This window comes from Limulus polyphemus, unplaced genomic scaffold, assembly GCF_000517525.1.
Source record: "Limulus polyphemus unplaced genomic scaffold, Limulus_polyphemus-2.1.2 Scaffold5188, whole genome shotgun sequence".
Classification (NCBI taxonomy): Eukaryota; Metazoa; Arthropoda; class Merostomata; order Xiphosura; family Limulidae; genus Limulus; species Limulus polyphemus.
The window spans coordinates 11,460-26,804 of record NW_013670798.1 but is presented as its reverse complement, the minus strand read 5'-3'; the positions used below and the strand labels follow the sequence as shown (position 1 = coordinate 26,804).

General features: G+C 35.8%; 1 protein-coding gene across 2 annotated transcripts in view; it reads left to right on the top strand.

Annotated features, from left to right (window-relative positions):
- Positions 1-4,757: 4,757 nt before the first annotated feature.
- Positions 4,758-15,345, top strand: part of LOC106472245 (translation initiation factor eIF-2B subunit beta-like) — a 15,498-nt gene continuing 4,910 nt past the window's right edge. Inside the window, exon 1 of one of the 2 annotated variants that reach the window (XM_013932874.2) lies at positions 4,758-4,807. The gene's annotated coding sequence lies outside the window, so the exon portion shown is untranslated. Of the gene's footprint in view, positions 4,808-4,876; positions 5,076-15,345 lie in introns of those variants that run through there. The other variant, XM_022400845.1, reaches the window with a different exon arrangement.

The window sequence follows — 15,345 nt, the reverse complement described above, 5'->3', positions numbered from 1 at the left end:
AACTAGTTCATTCTTTCTCAATTCAACTTTGCAATACACTTAATTTCCACAGTCACTTTAACTTCAACACACGATATGATTTACAACGAACGATTCACGCACTTTACTTATTACCGCGCTTGACTCAATTGTCCATCTATATCTTCAATCTCTCTGTCTGCTATACAATTATTCATATCTATGCCGTCACTGCTCGCGGTCTTATATATACGAAATAGAGGGCGTCTGGATAACACTCGAGGCTTCACGAACGATATGATCTTTCTAGAATCTCATGACGTGTTACTAGAGTCACGTGACTTCCGCTGTCGTAACAATGCTATCATGTCTAGCGAAATGTGTTTGACATTTTATCTGTGATTCACTGGAAAAAACGTGAAAATTCATAAATCAAAAGTGCAATATGTTATAAATCATCTTCAATCAAAAAACTATATTATATGAACTTTTGTAATTTAGTGATTATAACTATATGTTTTCGGGGATGGTTTAAACATATAAATTAACGGTTTGTTTGTTTTAGAGCAAATCCACATTGGATTATCTTCTGCGTCCATTGCTGGGAATCGAACCCCGGATTTTAACGTTGGTATTGTAAGTTCATAAACTTACCACTGTCCTACCAGAGGGAGTAAAATATCAGAGTGAAGACATTAATGGTGTGATGTTTTCAGTACAAATTCATTTGAATTAAAACAATGAGATAGGTCCACTGAGTAACAAGGGATGTGGCTAGATAGCTATTACAGAGTAGTTTTGAATTTCTCGGACTTTGACTAGACACAACGTAACAAACAAATGAACATTCTTCCTTAAATCATGAACACAAATGTAGTATGTGTACTTCCTTAGGACACTGAACAGTTGCTTTTACTGGATAGAAAGCAGTTTTCTCTCCAAATTTTATCAAATGAGATCTTATACATGACTGTTTAAACCTAACGTTACTTAATTCAAAATTAATGTCAGACTTACCTAGAGCAATTAGTTTTACCCACATGACTGTCATTTTCATTCAAACTTGAAGGAGGTCAGAAGAACGAGAATTTACCTGATCTACCATTGAAAGACACTACTGTTAACATCCTTATACAATGTGCAGCATAACAGCCATACTACTATTGGCAGACTAGGTGTTACCTCAAGAGGGTGAAAAAGAGGCAATTAGAATGGAAAACAACTTGAATCGCATGCTGAATCCTTTTTTAGCCACACCCTTTTTTCACATCTAAGGTGTTTTTGATTAGATATCATGACTTTTTGCCAATACACACCAACAAACCACAACAAGTAAGAAAGTGACACACCATGGTAACAAACATTAGCTTCAGGATCGCAACCCTATTATTCGGAACAGTCCTATACTTTACAGAACCAACCAGATTCTTTAAAATATATGGTGGTAGTTTTTCCTCTCTAAAACAGTATTAATAGCTTCTTTTATAGTAACACCATGGAATTTAGATTAATAGTTTCTTGTCATCACCCGCATGCAATCGGTACAGCTGTATCAAGCATCATTATTTATGCCAATTGCTTAAGCTAATATCACGTGACGCTGAACGCTCTTTTATTGGGATAATTTCATAAAATTTAGTAAATTTGTGCTGAAAAGTTGGCAATGAAAAAACTTGAGCTAGAAACTGCTAATCTAGTTTGATTGGCCTAACCAACACTTGTGTATTTGCACGTCCTTTCACCTTATAGTTTTACTTCTCTAACTTAGCCGTTTTTAATCCGAATGACAAAAACTAAAAACGGTCTACTTTTACTCTTGTGAGGCTGTAGTAAAAATATTAAACTCACGTGACTTTTTGCGTAGGCGTGTACAAAAATTTTCGTTCAATTTGAGTGGTTTTTGTTGAATAAACCCATGTGACTTATATGAGACTCCTAATTGTCACGTGACTTCCGCTGTCCTATCAAGCATATTAATAAACCCCTGTACAGTAAATCACATAAAAAATAATTCCAAACAATTAAAATACACTCTAAATATAAAATTCAAAATCCATTATAAAAGAAGAAATCCTTTAACAATAATACTTCAACTGGACTACACTCAAATAAATGAAAGATGCATATATATTTACTTTGCATTAAATTAGCTCTATATATATTTATACTTATCTGGAGCAACTATGAATGAGGCATGACTTCCTGGTCCTTACTTCAACCCTGAAAGCAAACCCTCCAATGTATTAATTGTCCAGTAATTGGCAGCAGTCATCGCCTAGATGGTACATTGGGCAAAGCCAGGACTCTCTTTGTGTTTTCAGGTTTAATAAATAAACAATGGACTTCTTCAAACCTCGACAGAATTGTTGGCCTCCACTGAAGCCAGTCCTCCTTTTTGTTATAGCCCCATACTTCTTTCCAATGTGCAGTCATCTCCTGACCATATCACTTAAATGTGGAGATCTTCTGCCAAGTGTATAAGTCCATTATGATGGTAAATGGAGTGGTCTGGAATGCTACTTTTGGCTACTACTAAGTCACATCATATTAGTTCTTTGATAATGGCTAGACCTTTGATGTTGAAGCAACTCCTCACATCATTTCACTGATGGTTTGGGAGTCTTGGAAATCGAGGATCTGTCATTCACTTGACTGGTTTTTGCAATCACTACTAGTGGTGTTGCAAGTGTCTAGAGTCTAGGGCCAGACCATCTAGATTCAAAATCAAGCATTGTACAATCTGCTCTGGAGACTAGCTGTTCCAAGCAGTTACCTGCCTGAAACACTTCACAAAATGGTTCAAATCTTCCCCTGTTTCACCCTTTAATGTCATGGGTTGATCTGTCATTTTTCCACGATAATGGGAATCCCATTGATCATGGCCAGAATCTTTCTTTCACAACCTCTTGGTCATCACTTGACCAAGATGTCCTCAACCTCATAGGTACAGCATTGTAAGTATGGCCAGGAACTCCAACTCTTGTTTGAGTAGTCGAACTTTGTGGTTTACCTATCAGCTCTGTATGACATTAGGCTCCTCTTCTATACACAGTTTCCTGGCAGTTTGCCTGTTGGCTCAGAGAGACTCAGCATGACCCCAAGGTTTATTGTCCTGACTTTTGATGCTCATTATCTGACATGTCGGTAAGATAGCTCCTGCTGGCAGACGTCATCCACCAATGACACATCCCATCTCTTTTGGTCATTCTCGAAATGCTTAATCAGCGCTGAGTTTGAGTTACTCTGGCTGACAAAGGTTTGGGAGTTCTATACAGATTGCCCTCATTTGCCTTGAGAGTCACAATATCCTTAGGATAAATCCTTAGGAGAATAGTACAAACGGCCATTCTGGGTACACCAAACACTGGCAACTTTTCTTACTGAGTCATTAATTGCAATGAGGTGGAAGTCATGGATCGTCGCAGAATCAGCAAATGTCTAATGTCCAGGAGAAGATTTCTCCTAAACTTGATAACTCAAACAACCGTCTACCTCCAGTGAACAACTGTTCCTCTTGGTTGTAAGTTATTTCATGTTTTGGGAAATACCATTTCCATAACAAAGAAGCCTTTTTTTAAATTTGGAAACACAAGAGTAGGATTAAAAGGCTATATGCGCATCAGCAGAAAGTAGAGACTTCCAAATAACTGGGTTCAAATTCTGGCCACGGCATCAAAATGTTCTTTTTCCTATCCACTCTGTTGTATATTCAGGTCACTGAGATAAAATTGATTTTTCTCAGAACAATCAGATATGTCCACTGAATAACAGGAGATTTGACAAGATATATATCATAGAGTATTAATGAACTTGTCTGATTTTTACTAAGTCCATGGGAATGAAATAAAAAGACTGGACATAACGTAACACACAAATGACCAATCGTTATTAAATCACTAACATAAACGCAATATATGCACTTACTTATGATGCTGAGCAGTCATTTTTACTGTTTCTACTGGATAGTAACCTGTTTTCTTTCCATACTTGATCAGTTAAGATTATCTCAACTTAACATTACTTAATTCACACAGAGCAATAATTCGACATTATCATTCAAATGTAATAAAAGTCGTGGTTTAGAACAGTGGTTCCTAACCTGGTGTCCGCGTAGGTAATACCATCTCATTAAACAAGTAAGTTTTTTAATACTGATGTTTTTTAATTGTACACTCAGTTATATATGTCTTTTATTTGATAGTGAAAAGTGGGAGAACGAGTTAATTATTAGTTAATAAAAACAGTTTGTTGGGTAGGCGAAATCTTTCAAAAACATGGGGTCCGTGGGGGAAAAAATGATAATAAAAGGGGTCCTTGGTGGAAAAAAGATTGGGAACCACTGGTTTAGAGGCATCACCTGATATACCATTGAAGTACTTTGCCGTCAACATCCTTGCACAACGAAAAGTATAACAGTTAATCCTCTCATTGGCAAATCAGGCAAATAGCAAAAGCAGCTAGTATGGAAAGCAAGATAACGACTTTCTTGACTACTTATTATGTGAAAACTGTACATACCAGAATAACTAAAACATTCCGATAAAATGCTATATTGAAATAAGAAGATAGAAAATACGTGATATGCTTATATACTACAATTATAACGTTCTATACAAGTTCTAATCAGTTTTAGCATATTTACATTTTAATGTTAAGTTTTAATAACGTAAATTGGATATTTTTGTTTTTGTGTTTGTCGTAGTATAGATACCAAAATACGGGATTGACTTTATTTGATTACATGTTATTTAATATTATTATTATTTTGCAATAAAATATAAGTTTTGAGTATCCTCTAGTGGTAAACATGGCTATTAGATGAAATCACGTTTTCGGGTAAACTGCTAAGGTAGGTTTACGCTTTAATTTACTTGGAGTATATTAATAATGATTTTGATAAAGTGTTCTTAAGCTTAGGTAAATTTGCATAAGTTGAAGAATAAAGTGTAATGAACTAATTTTTAGACGTTACTCTTAGTATCGTACATGATTTGATTTGATATATAATACTAATAGTAGTATTAAAACGTGCAACAGATGTGTTCAGTTTACTACTTAAAATTAAATAAAATGCAAGCATTACTTGTATTACTATTAACTGGGATGGTGTTCAAAACGTAAGTAATGAAGTTCAAATGATTAACGTAATGTTAACCTTAACCAGGTCTTTTCAACAATATCAACACGTGTCTTGAAACGCGCCGTTCTTTTATTTTGAAACTTTTAATAAATATTATATTTGCAACACAACTACAAGTTACAACTGCATGTTTGATGATGAGGATCCGACTTTTTAGAAAATAAAGTTTAGAAATTGGAGACAGTTTGAATGGATAGTGAAAGAAACTATTAGTATTACACATTTACAGTTACAACGTTGTACATTTGTAATAAAGTTTCTTTCAGTTTCACTGCCCATTCAAGCCGTCTCCAAACTTTATTAACTGCGTACAAATTACAATATTGAATTCAGGTGGTGTACAGGAGGAATTGCCCACTGTGCAAACAACTGACCCCTGAAGTACACTGTACAGTATTTACCATTTTGTCGAATTTTAATTTATTCCCCTCCCTCCTCCAGAGGAAAGGTCTGGATTAAACACTGACTGTGTGTTTATGCATATTTTAAAAGAGGTCTGTTTTCCACTTTTGCATATTCTATGTTACGATTACTACTAATACAAGTAGTAATAGTGCTATTCCTTCAGGGGCATATCTTGTACAACTTATATGACACCAGATAGGTGGAACCATCAGAACATCTGTGATACTTGTACAGTGTCAAAAGTTGTTGCAGGAAAAAGTTATCTGCTCCATTCTGTTTTAGAAGTAATAAAACTACATGTAATGCCCAAATTTAAGAGTATTTGTCCATATTAGAATCAGTTTCTGGTCATATCTCTACCAATTATTGTTTTACAACTTTAAAGTATTTTTGTAAATGTGATATGTTATTGTCTTTCTGGAATTGAATGTATTATGTAATATGAAGTAGGGAGTAACCTGACACTGATTTTTTATAAAAGTGATAGCCATAATATTTTTACTGTAAATGTTATCATTAAGAAAAATTTCAGGAAATTGCATTAAATCTATGGATCAGTATTACCTTGAATTCTTTGTAGATACTAAATGTACTACTTAAGTTGTAGGGTATAGTACACTCATGTACAATGTAATTGTTAGTATTATCTAACAATTCATGATTTATGCTTCCACAGTGAAAGGGAAAAGCTTTAAACACCATTTATAAATACCCAGATCTTCTAGAAAATTCTGGAAATTTTGTCATTCATATTGATAAAGATTTTAAATAGCTCAGAAAAATTGTAATTAACCAGTATAATTCAATAAATAGATGTTCCAATGTAGGTGAATTTAATCACCAAAGACTTCTCAAAATACAGGCGGAGGATGGTTTTAAACTTCACTGTAGGAGAGAAGTGTATTAGTGTTTCATTTGGAGAAAAATGTTGATATCTTTCCACAAACTACAAGATATTAGGATGTAACAATACTCATTTAAAGCAAGGAGAAAAATTAAGAAGGTTCGAGTAACATGACATCAATTCACAACAATGATAAATGATTAGAAAACAGTGATGTAAGCAAACTTACCATAACTATTGCGTCTGAAAATAACTTACTTTATTGCTCACACAATATAAACTAAATAATACTCTTGTATTAAACTCAAAAGGAACTGCCATATATACCTAACAATAAGCTCCTCTTCAAGAATAATATTTACAATATGTTTTTACACTATGTACAAAGACTGTTTTGTTCATATACAAAGTCTCCTCATATGGTCTGCACCAGCATTAGCAGTTCCCTTGTTCCTTCGTATAGGGCTTCAACTTGGCAGGATCCCTGGTTGTAATCTTCTGATGCATAAGGTCTCTCTTGCCTGGTCTATCTGTGAAGACATCTGCATACTGGCACAGTAGCTCTTGTAGGTCTTTTTTCTGATTGCCAGTCAGTTATTCACATATGTTGACATCTTGTACATCTCATCTCATCTCAACCCAATGGTCTTAAGTCTAGGAGGTCTTCATCTTCTGTGACAAAGTCACTGCTTTATGGTTCTGCATGTATGACAGCCACACTTGCCATGTCCATCTGTGCCTCAGTAGCTGCACTCGTTAGGTCTTCTTTGCTGTTGAATTACCCCTTCAACAAATTGGTGTGGTAGATCCTGGTCTCCTCATTTACTTTCACTTTATAGTCCATTCTACTGACTACTTCCTTCACTTCAAAAGGTCTTTTCCAATGCAGGGTGAGTTTGTTGTTGTCTGCAGGCAGCAGAACCTAGACCTGTCCAACTTTGAAATGTTGGTCCTTGGTCTTCTTATTTCAAAAGTGCTTCAGACTTCCTTGTGCAGCATACAAGCTTTCTTGAGCAAGTTGCAAAGTCTCCTCTAGTCAGTTTCTGAGGTCTAACACATACTTGTATGTGTTCCTCACTTCTGACTCTTCTTGTCCTGTCCACAGCTCTTTCAATATCTGCATTGGACCTCACACTGTTCTTTGGTACAGCAATTGAAAGGGTGAAAATCCTGTGCTTGTGAAACTTCTTGATAAGCAAATACTACTGCCCGCAAGTACCTGTCCCAGTTGCATGGTCTCTCTTGGTACATCTTCTTCAGCATACTTTTTAAGACTCCACTGACTTTCTCTCAAAGTCCATTACATCTGGGGTGTAAAGAGTTGTCTAGTGCTGATATATCTGCACACCTTTTGTATCAGGTCTGAGATAAATTGGGTCCCTCTGTCACTCAAGACTTCTTTTGGAAAGCCTACTCTGAAGAACACTTCCAGGAGGGCTTTTGATACTGTCTCTCTCTGTCTCTTTCCTTGACAGTGCTATGGCTTCTATATATTGGGTTGCATAGTCAACTACTGTCAGCATATACCACTTGCCCTTGTTAGAAACAGGTGCTAGTGGTCAAATCAAGCCCACAGCTACACTGCCTAATGGCTCTTCTATGAAGGCATCTAACACATTGGCCCCTTTGACTACGTTCCCTTGAGGTATTGTCCTTTGGCAGATGTCACAGGATCTGCAGAATCTGGTCACATTTCTGATGATCCCAACCAATGAAAGTTGTTGGTGATTCTGTCTGCCATTTTCTTTGCTCCTTGGTGTCCTCCCAAATCGACTCATGAGTCAGTTTCATCACTTGCATCTGGTAATCTGTTGATACTATGATCTGTTTAATTTCCCCAGTATAACTACCTTGATAGATCTGGTACAGCACTCCCTTATGGTTTTCTATTCTGTAAGTCTCTTTCCCTATTGTCTTGTGCTCGACTTTCTCTCGAGCAATGTCCCAAAGTTTCTGCAGTGAAGGATCTTTCTTCTGACTTTCCTTCAATTCTCATGATCTACATTCAAGATGCCACCTTTTGAGACTTGCAGGGGGCTTCATGTCTTGCTTACTTTTCTTTTATTGAGTTCTAGTTGTAATTTCAGATGTTTCATCAGTCTTCTTTCTGTCTGGTTCCTACAAACTTCTACTGCCTGGTATATTTCCACTCACTAAGTCATAGATGGGTTCCTTCATACACATGGCTTCTAGGTCTCCTATGCATGGGAAACTTTCTCACTGTTACATCAATCAACCTGTCATCTGGTCATCAGATACTAGACTGGTTCTCACTGCTGTTAAGATTTCTGCTGTTGCTTGTTGGTGACAGACTTGCACTCACTTGCAATGTGCTCCATTTTATAACAAGTATAGCATATATTTTCCCTTCTGTTTGTTGACTTGTCACCTTTGGTGGTATCCTGCTTCTGGTAAGTCACTCCTAGTTTTGACTTTAAGTGCTTATTCTTGGACTTGCCCATTATACTCCCTCCATAGGCTTTCATATACTGTTCTGACAACTTAATCATCTCATTCACATCTTTTGGTGCCCTCTCATTTAGGAACAGTGACATGTCAATGGAGCATGTGATCATGAACTGTTCACTTATTAGTATATCTGCCTGTCCCTGAAAACTATTTTCACACTTGGCCATGTCAGTCCATGTTGTGAAATATCTCCATAGATGTGCCCACAAACTGAAATACAGTTTCTCCAGTGTCAGGTTTGACTTCTCTGAACTTCTGATGAAAACCTTCCTCAGTAAGTTCATTTCAACAACACTACTTTTAACTTATCATAGCCAGGGCATTTTCTGATATCATACCTGCATATGCTTGTAGGCCTTTTCCTGTGAGAAGTAGGCTGATACAGACTGCTCAGCCCCCTGTGTCCCAATTCTGACTTTGGGCAATCTTTCATATCTTTCCAAGAAAGCATCCACGTCGTCTTTCTGTTCATCAAATTTGGACAGTTTGGGTCGACTGGTTTTGACTCCATTGTCATTCTTGGGTCTTTCAACTTTCTGATGGGTGAACTGTGCAATCTCAGTTTTGCTCTTATTCTCTCAATTTTCAGTCTCTCATTTTCTTCTCTATTTATTCTTATTCTCTCTGTCTCTTCTGTGGCTCTCCTCCTATCTCCTCTATTGACACTATTCTCTCTCTCTAGTTCTTGTTGTTGTTTAACTCACCATCATAGATCACTATCTTTTAGCCCTAGTTGCTCACATCTCTTTATCCATTTATCAAAATCATTCAACATGGTTATATAGTGTGACTGTAATATCTACACTATTTTGGCCACAATTACAGTTGTACTTATAGGCCTAATTCCACTGTCATTCACATTACCTATCGTGTTGGCTACATAAATATAAGTGGGTTTATTTCCTGTCATTCACATCTTCTATCGTGTTGGCTACATAAATATAAGTGGGTTTATTTCTGCATGATTATATTTATTTTTGTGGATTAGGTTTAACTTGTGTTAGGAGGCAGGTTGATGTTACAAACAGAAAGATTACTTAATCTGTTTGGTTAGAAACACTGTTCACTGTGTTACGTCTCCGTTTGTTAATTGATTTTCCGTAAATTTGTTCAGACGAAACTTTAGCGACACAAGTCCTTACTTAATAAAACTGGTTTATTCTTCCCGAATATAACTTTACGATACACTTAATTTCAACAATCACGCTAAATCAAACGCTATAACAACGAACATGCTCAACTTCAATAATACTCTCTGACTGCAGATCAATTACTCACTGTCTACACACACCTTGTCCCATCACATTGTCACCCTCTTATATATACCAGACTACCCTATATCTAGTAATCTCCCGACAATTCCCGAAGGTTTGAGAGAACGAGTCACGTGACCTCGCTGACGCAACAACTGTTTGTAAAGTAGTTGATTCAATTTACATTACTGTTATAAGGTTTTGGTGTGAAGTTTCATTCCCCACTAGATCTGAGTGATTTGTGGTATTTACTAAATGATTAATGGACAGTCTCATTAACTGATTAGCACACACCCCTTTTACATATAGAAACCCTTACAAGCAAAAAAAAAAAATGGGTATGTGCTAGCTTTGAAACTTTTTTCAGCAATTGCAATATTTTAACAATGGTATTAAAATTTTTTAACATAATTTTTGAACTACCCTTGGTTTCATTTGACAGACCTATCCTGAAAGTCACCATGTGCACATTTTGAGAGAGAGATATTTTCTGTCTAGAAAACATTTTGCCAAAGTTTTTTAAAGATAATTTGGACATTTTTACTTGGTGAATGACTTACTAATATTGACTAAACATCACCAAACAATTGCCATTGTTTGTTTTTCAAATAGGTAAGCAGCATAGGATAAAAATTTTCAACTTATCAACCAGCTGTACACAAAGCAAACGAAGCATGAACATCCCTTGGGCATATTCAGCCCTGTTGTATTTACTTTTTCTTGTGCAGTCTATGAAAAATTTGAATGATACCCTCCAGTAAGAAAATTATGACTGCTTTGGAAAATCACATGATATGAACTCACTACATCCGAAGTTGTGCTATCTACTCATATTTGGTACCAAAATGTACAGCATAGGAAGGCTAATTAAAACAAACCAAAATTTATTCAATACTTGTATATTTCAAGGCAGCCATAGACTGTAATATACCAAAAATGTGCTAAAGTTTCTTCCATTCGAGGATTGGTATGTGACTATTGACAGCAATTACACCCGCTATATATTTACAATTTCAACATTAACATGTTCAATTCTTATCTCTTCCCTACCCCAAAAATACACCTAACTTGAAATAACCTTGCACAAGTTTATTCTTAAGCAGTATGTCTTTACCAGCTGACAACTTGAATCAATATACTTGCAATATGTATAACAGGTGTTCAATACAAAATCTCTAGTACCATTTATATCAAAACCAAAAATATGAATGTATATGAATGAATAATTATTTATGCAAGTATGCATTAATTGATATTTGATGAACATGCATTTTACAAGTAGTGACTTGATTTGCTGTTTGATGGTCACCATCATTGTTGCTATCATTGTTATCATCATGAGACATTTTGTTGCCTCACTGCTTGCACATAGGCACTTGTTAGTACAGAGCAATTCATGCTGAGACCAGCCTACAGTTATTGTCGCATGGCTGACCTCCACGACATAAACACACGAGGTCATCCATCATCTCGGGTGCTGTTGGACCATCAAAGAATTTCGGGTGAAGCACTCCTACATGTTTGTACCATCCATGACCCTCAGGTGTAGGAATATCTGGATTTGTTAGATGGGCAGCCATCCACACTTGGTATTAATGAATGGATCTTTTGATATGCTCAAAGAAAGCTGGTTCTGATGGTGACAACTTATGCATTGGCACATTATTTGCTGTGAGTTTCTCCCGTAGATCATTGAGGTTAGTGTGTGCCTCATGATATCTCCTTTGATGATCATACATGACAGTGACTAACTACTTTGAACTATAACAGTGGTCTGGATGTCATCGGTAACTAGTGTTTCAAAGATTGGATGATTGTTGTTTGCTTGCAGAAATTTTAGAGCTTTCCATGCTTTCTTCTTTCCATAGCCATAGAAACCTGATATGCTGTCACAGCCAGTCAATGCATGAAATTTTTGAAGACTTGCACACATCTCTGGAAGTAGGTTTTGGTATATATTGTGCACTAGGATAATTTTGCATCCAGCTGAGGTTTTTCTCTACCCAAAGTTTTTTAGTATTCTGCAGCTGTGGAAAGTAATGAACAGCTAAGATAAGCACATCAATGTCTGCTGCTTTGATTGTGATGGAGCCATGAGTATGCTTTCTTGTGAATTGCTCATCAGCTTGCTTCACATGCAAAAAAATCCTAGTATCAGCCTCCTCCTGTGTTGATGACAGCTGACTATCATACTCCATGTCTGCAGATGAAATGCAGGCAGTGAGCTTACCATCTGAGAAACCATCAGCCAAGTAGAATTGTTTCTCAGGAAGTTTTGATAGATCCTGAGTTCCAGGTGCATTTTGCATGACATAATTGCAGATGAAGTCTGTGAGACAGGTTTTGTTTAATAATAGAGCCATGAACTTCAACCACTGAGGCACTAGACATCCAGCAGTCACTTGGAAATTTTTGGGCCTCACTGTAGCAGTAAGATGTCTTATCCTTTCCTCTGTCATCACGGAGTTGATATCATCATATTGATCAAAGACATCAATGATTGTGTTGTATATGCTGACACAGCAAAGTAATTGATACAGGTGGCCCTGTGCAAAGTTTCCAAATGTATCATCATTTCCATCAAGAATATGTAGTTGTGCCATGGCATCTCTGATATACAAATTGCACTGTGTATTATCTTGGACAGTACTGCAATTTTCTCGTTCGACTGGGCTCTCAAGTATACATCCCAGTTCTGCTTTGGTGCTTTTTCATGGTGCTCCATCTTCATGGAAGAGAACTGTTGGAACTGATGTGATGGGATAGCTCAACACGTTTCATATTCAGATTAGGGTGGAATTGTGTCAAAATCAATGCATGATGAAAGACCATCTCTGGATTGATTGTGACCAATGTTTTCTGTACCATAATCTTGATTGCCATCTTCGTTTTAGCAGTTGAGAAAGTTTTATTTTGGATTTAGGGATTGGCTGGTACATGTGTCATTGCCCATCTGTGGAAAGTGACTCTTTTGTATAGTCTTCCATCTGTTTTGTTCTGAGTTCAAAGACAGACAACAGACTTCTGAACTTCATTGGTTGTGATGATGCTATAGCAATGTTTACTAGCTGTTTGCCTTAATGTTGGGCAGGCCTGATTGGATGTGTCATTATTGTCATTTACATGGTGAATTATCTGCTGCACATTTTGCTCATCATGCTTTGAGGTTGCTGGGCATGTTTTGGTCTGTACTGCTCCTGGAATGTATGGCAGCTGCATATTCACCCAGACTATGACATGTGATAGTCCATTGAAGCAGCACTGATACCTTTCTTGTCAGCCCATTAATTGCACCACTGCTCTTTGCATCATGAATGACAGTAGGCTCAATGCCATTGTATTTTTTTATGTATCATGATCAACAGTTGCCTTGACATTTATACTCATTCAACACAGTATGATAGTCTCATCCACCTTTACATTCTGCACGTTTTGTTACCAACTATTTATAAATAGCAAGATTTATATCATAGTTATGTTGAATTATGTTATTTTTTGAAGCAGCCATAATATTTTAGACAGAGGTATCAGTCAAATGTGAATATTTCATAGATTACAAAAGAAAGGGTAACTACAGCAGCTCTAAATATGCCCTATAGATGCTCATCTTTCATTTGAGACCTGTTGCTTTGTGTACAGCTGATGGATTAAACTCCTAAAATATGACCCTTTTTTGTGGTCAGCTGCTGGGCTAAAATATGCAATAATCCTACATTAATTTTTTTTAAGTCAAATAAGTTGATATTTAAATAATGAAAAAATGTTTTGCTATCACCAATAATGGTAATAATGGTTTATTTAAAGCATATCACAGTTACAATTAAAAATAATTAAGTAGCCAGTTAGCCAAGTTATTTATGTATATTCTTTGAATAGGACCAACATAAAAATAATATTCAATAATGATTGGAGTCACCAGAATATTTTGTAATCACCTACCATACACTCACTAAACAGTGAAGTTATTGTATCTGATTTGATGCAGATTTTATTTGCTGGAGAAAACAATACCAATAAAAACTGATATTTACAAACATTGCAACTCAATAAAACTGTATGATATCTGTTAAAAAATAAACACACTGTATTTTAGCAAAGAACCAAACATGAACAAAATATCTTTATTATACCTTCAGCAATCTCCTGCCATATGATTTTGTTTCATACTGTGTGTGTGTGTATATATATATATTTCTGTATCTGGGTAAACTATCATACGTGATGATGACAAACCTTTTCCAAACAGGATACATTTATTGCTGTTAAATTTGTAATAATGTTTGCTTTGCTATTCATTCAATCTGTCTCTAAACTGTATAAGCTTACCTACTTTATCTCAACTTATCTTGTGTCTTCTCATTGAAGTACATTTTTGTAGTTTTCAAACAGTTATAATCTAACTTAACATTAATTATAGTATTCATAAAAAGGTAATAAAATAGAATTATTTGTTTACTTAGCAATGGCTTAGGCCTAGAAAAAAAAAGCTTTGTTTCTGGTTGCCTGACCAACTCGATGTAACAATACTCGACCCTAAAGTTTTTCAACACTCCTCCCACCCACCCACCCCAAGAAAAAGAAAAATCATCTTCCGATCGACACTGATGAAAAATGTCCTTCGATTGATTTTTTAAAATTAAATTCTTCCACCCATCTGCGACCATATTGTGCAAGGTGAAAGTCACAAGAAACCATGTCTCTGATTCATTAGTTGGTGTGGTGTCTCAACGTTCTCAGTCAATTATCTGTCTCATCACATACATGTTTGGTGACATTGACTGACTACTTGACTACTTTATACGTGTTACAGTTTTGAAACTACTAACTTTTAATATAGTATGTGTATCTTTACAAAATTTGGCAGACTTTCTGTGAACATTACAAATATTTTCTGTACAAAAATCAGATGTTTTAGGGAAGTATTTTTACTAAAGATTTGTCCTTGAATAAATCAAGTCTTTTTCTTACCAGTCTAAGTACAAAGTGATTTTAATGTTAAAATTAAAAATACTTTTCACCTCAAAAATCTCAAATTTCATTTACATAATCTCTAAAACCTCCTAAATTTGTGTCAAACATTTCTTTTTTTCAATAAAACTTTATATTTTATCTGTTACTTTCTCTACCCTAACTATACAAGGTTAGTCAATTTGACTGATGTCGTAAACACGAAAAAAATAATCGAAAGGACCTTTTTTTCATTCTAGAATCACTTCAAATTGTAAAATGAAACTACATTTGTTTATTCCTAAGTAGCTTTAAACCCATGACGGTAT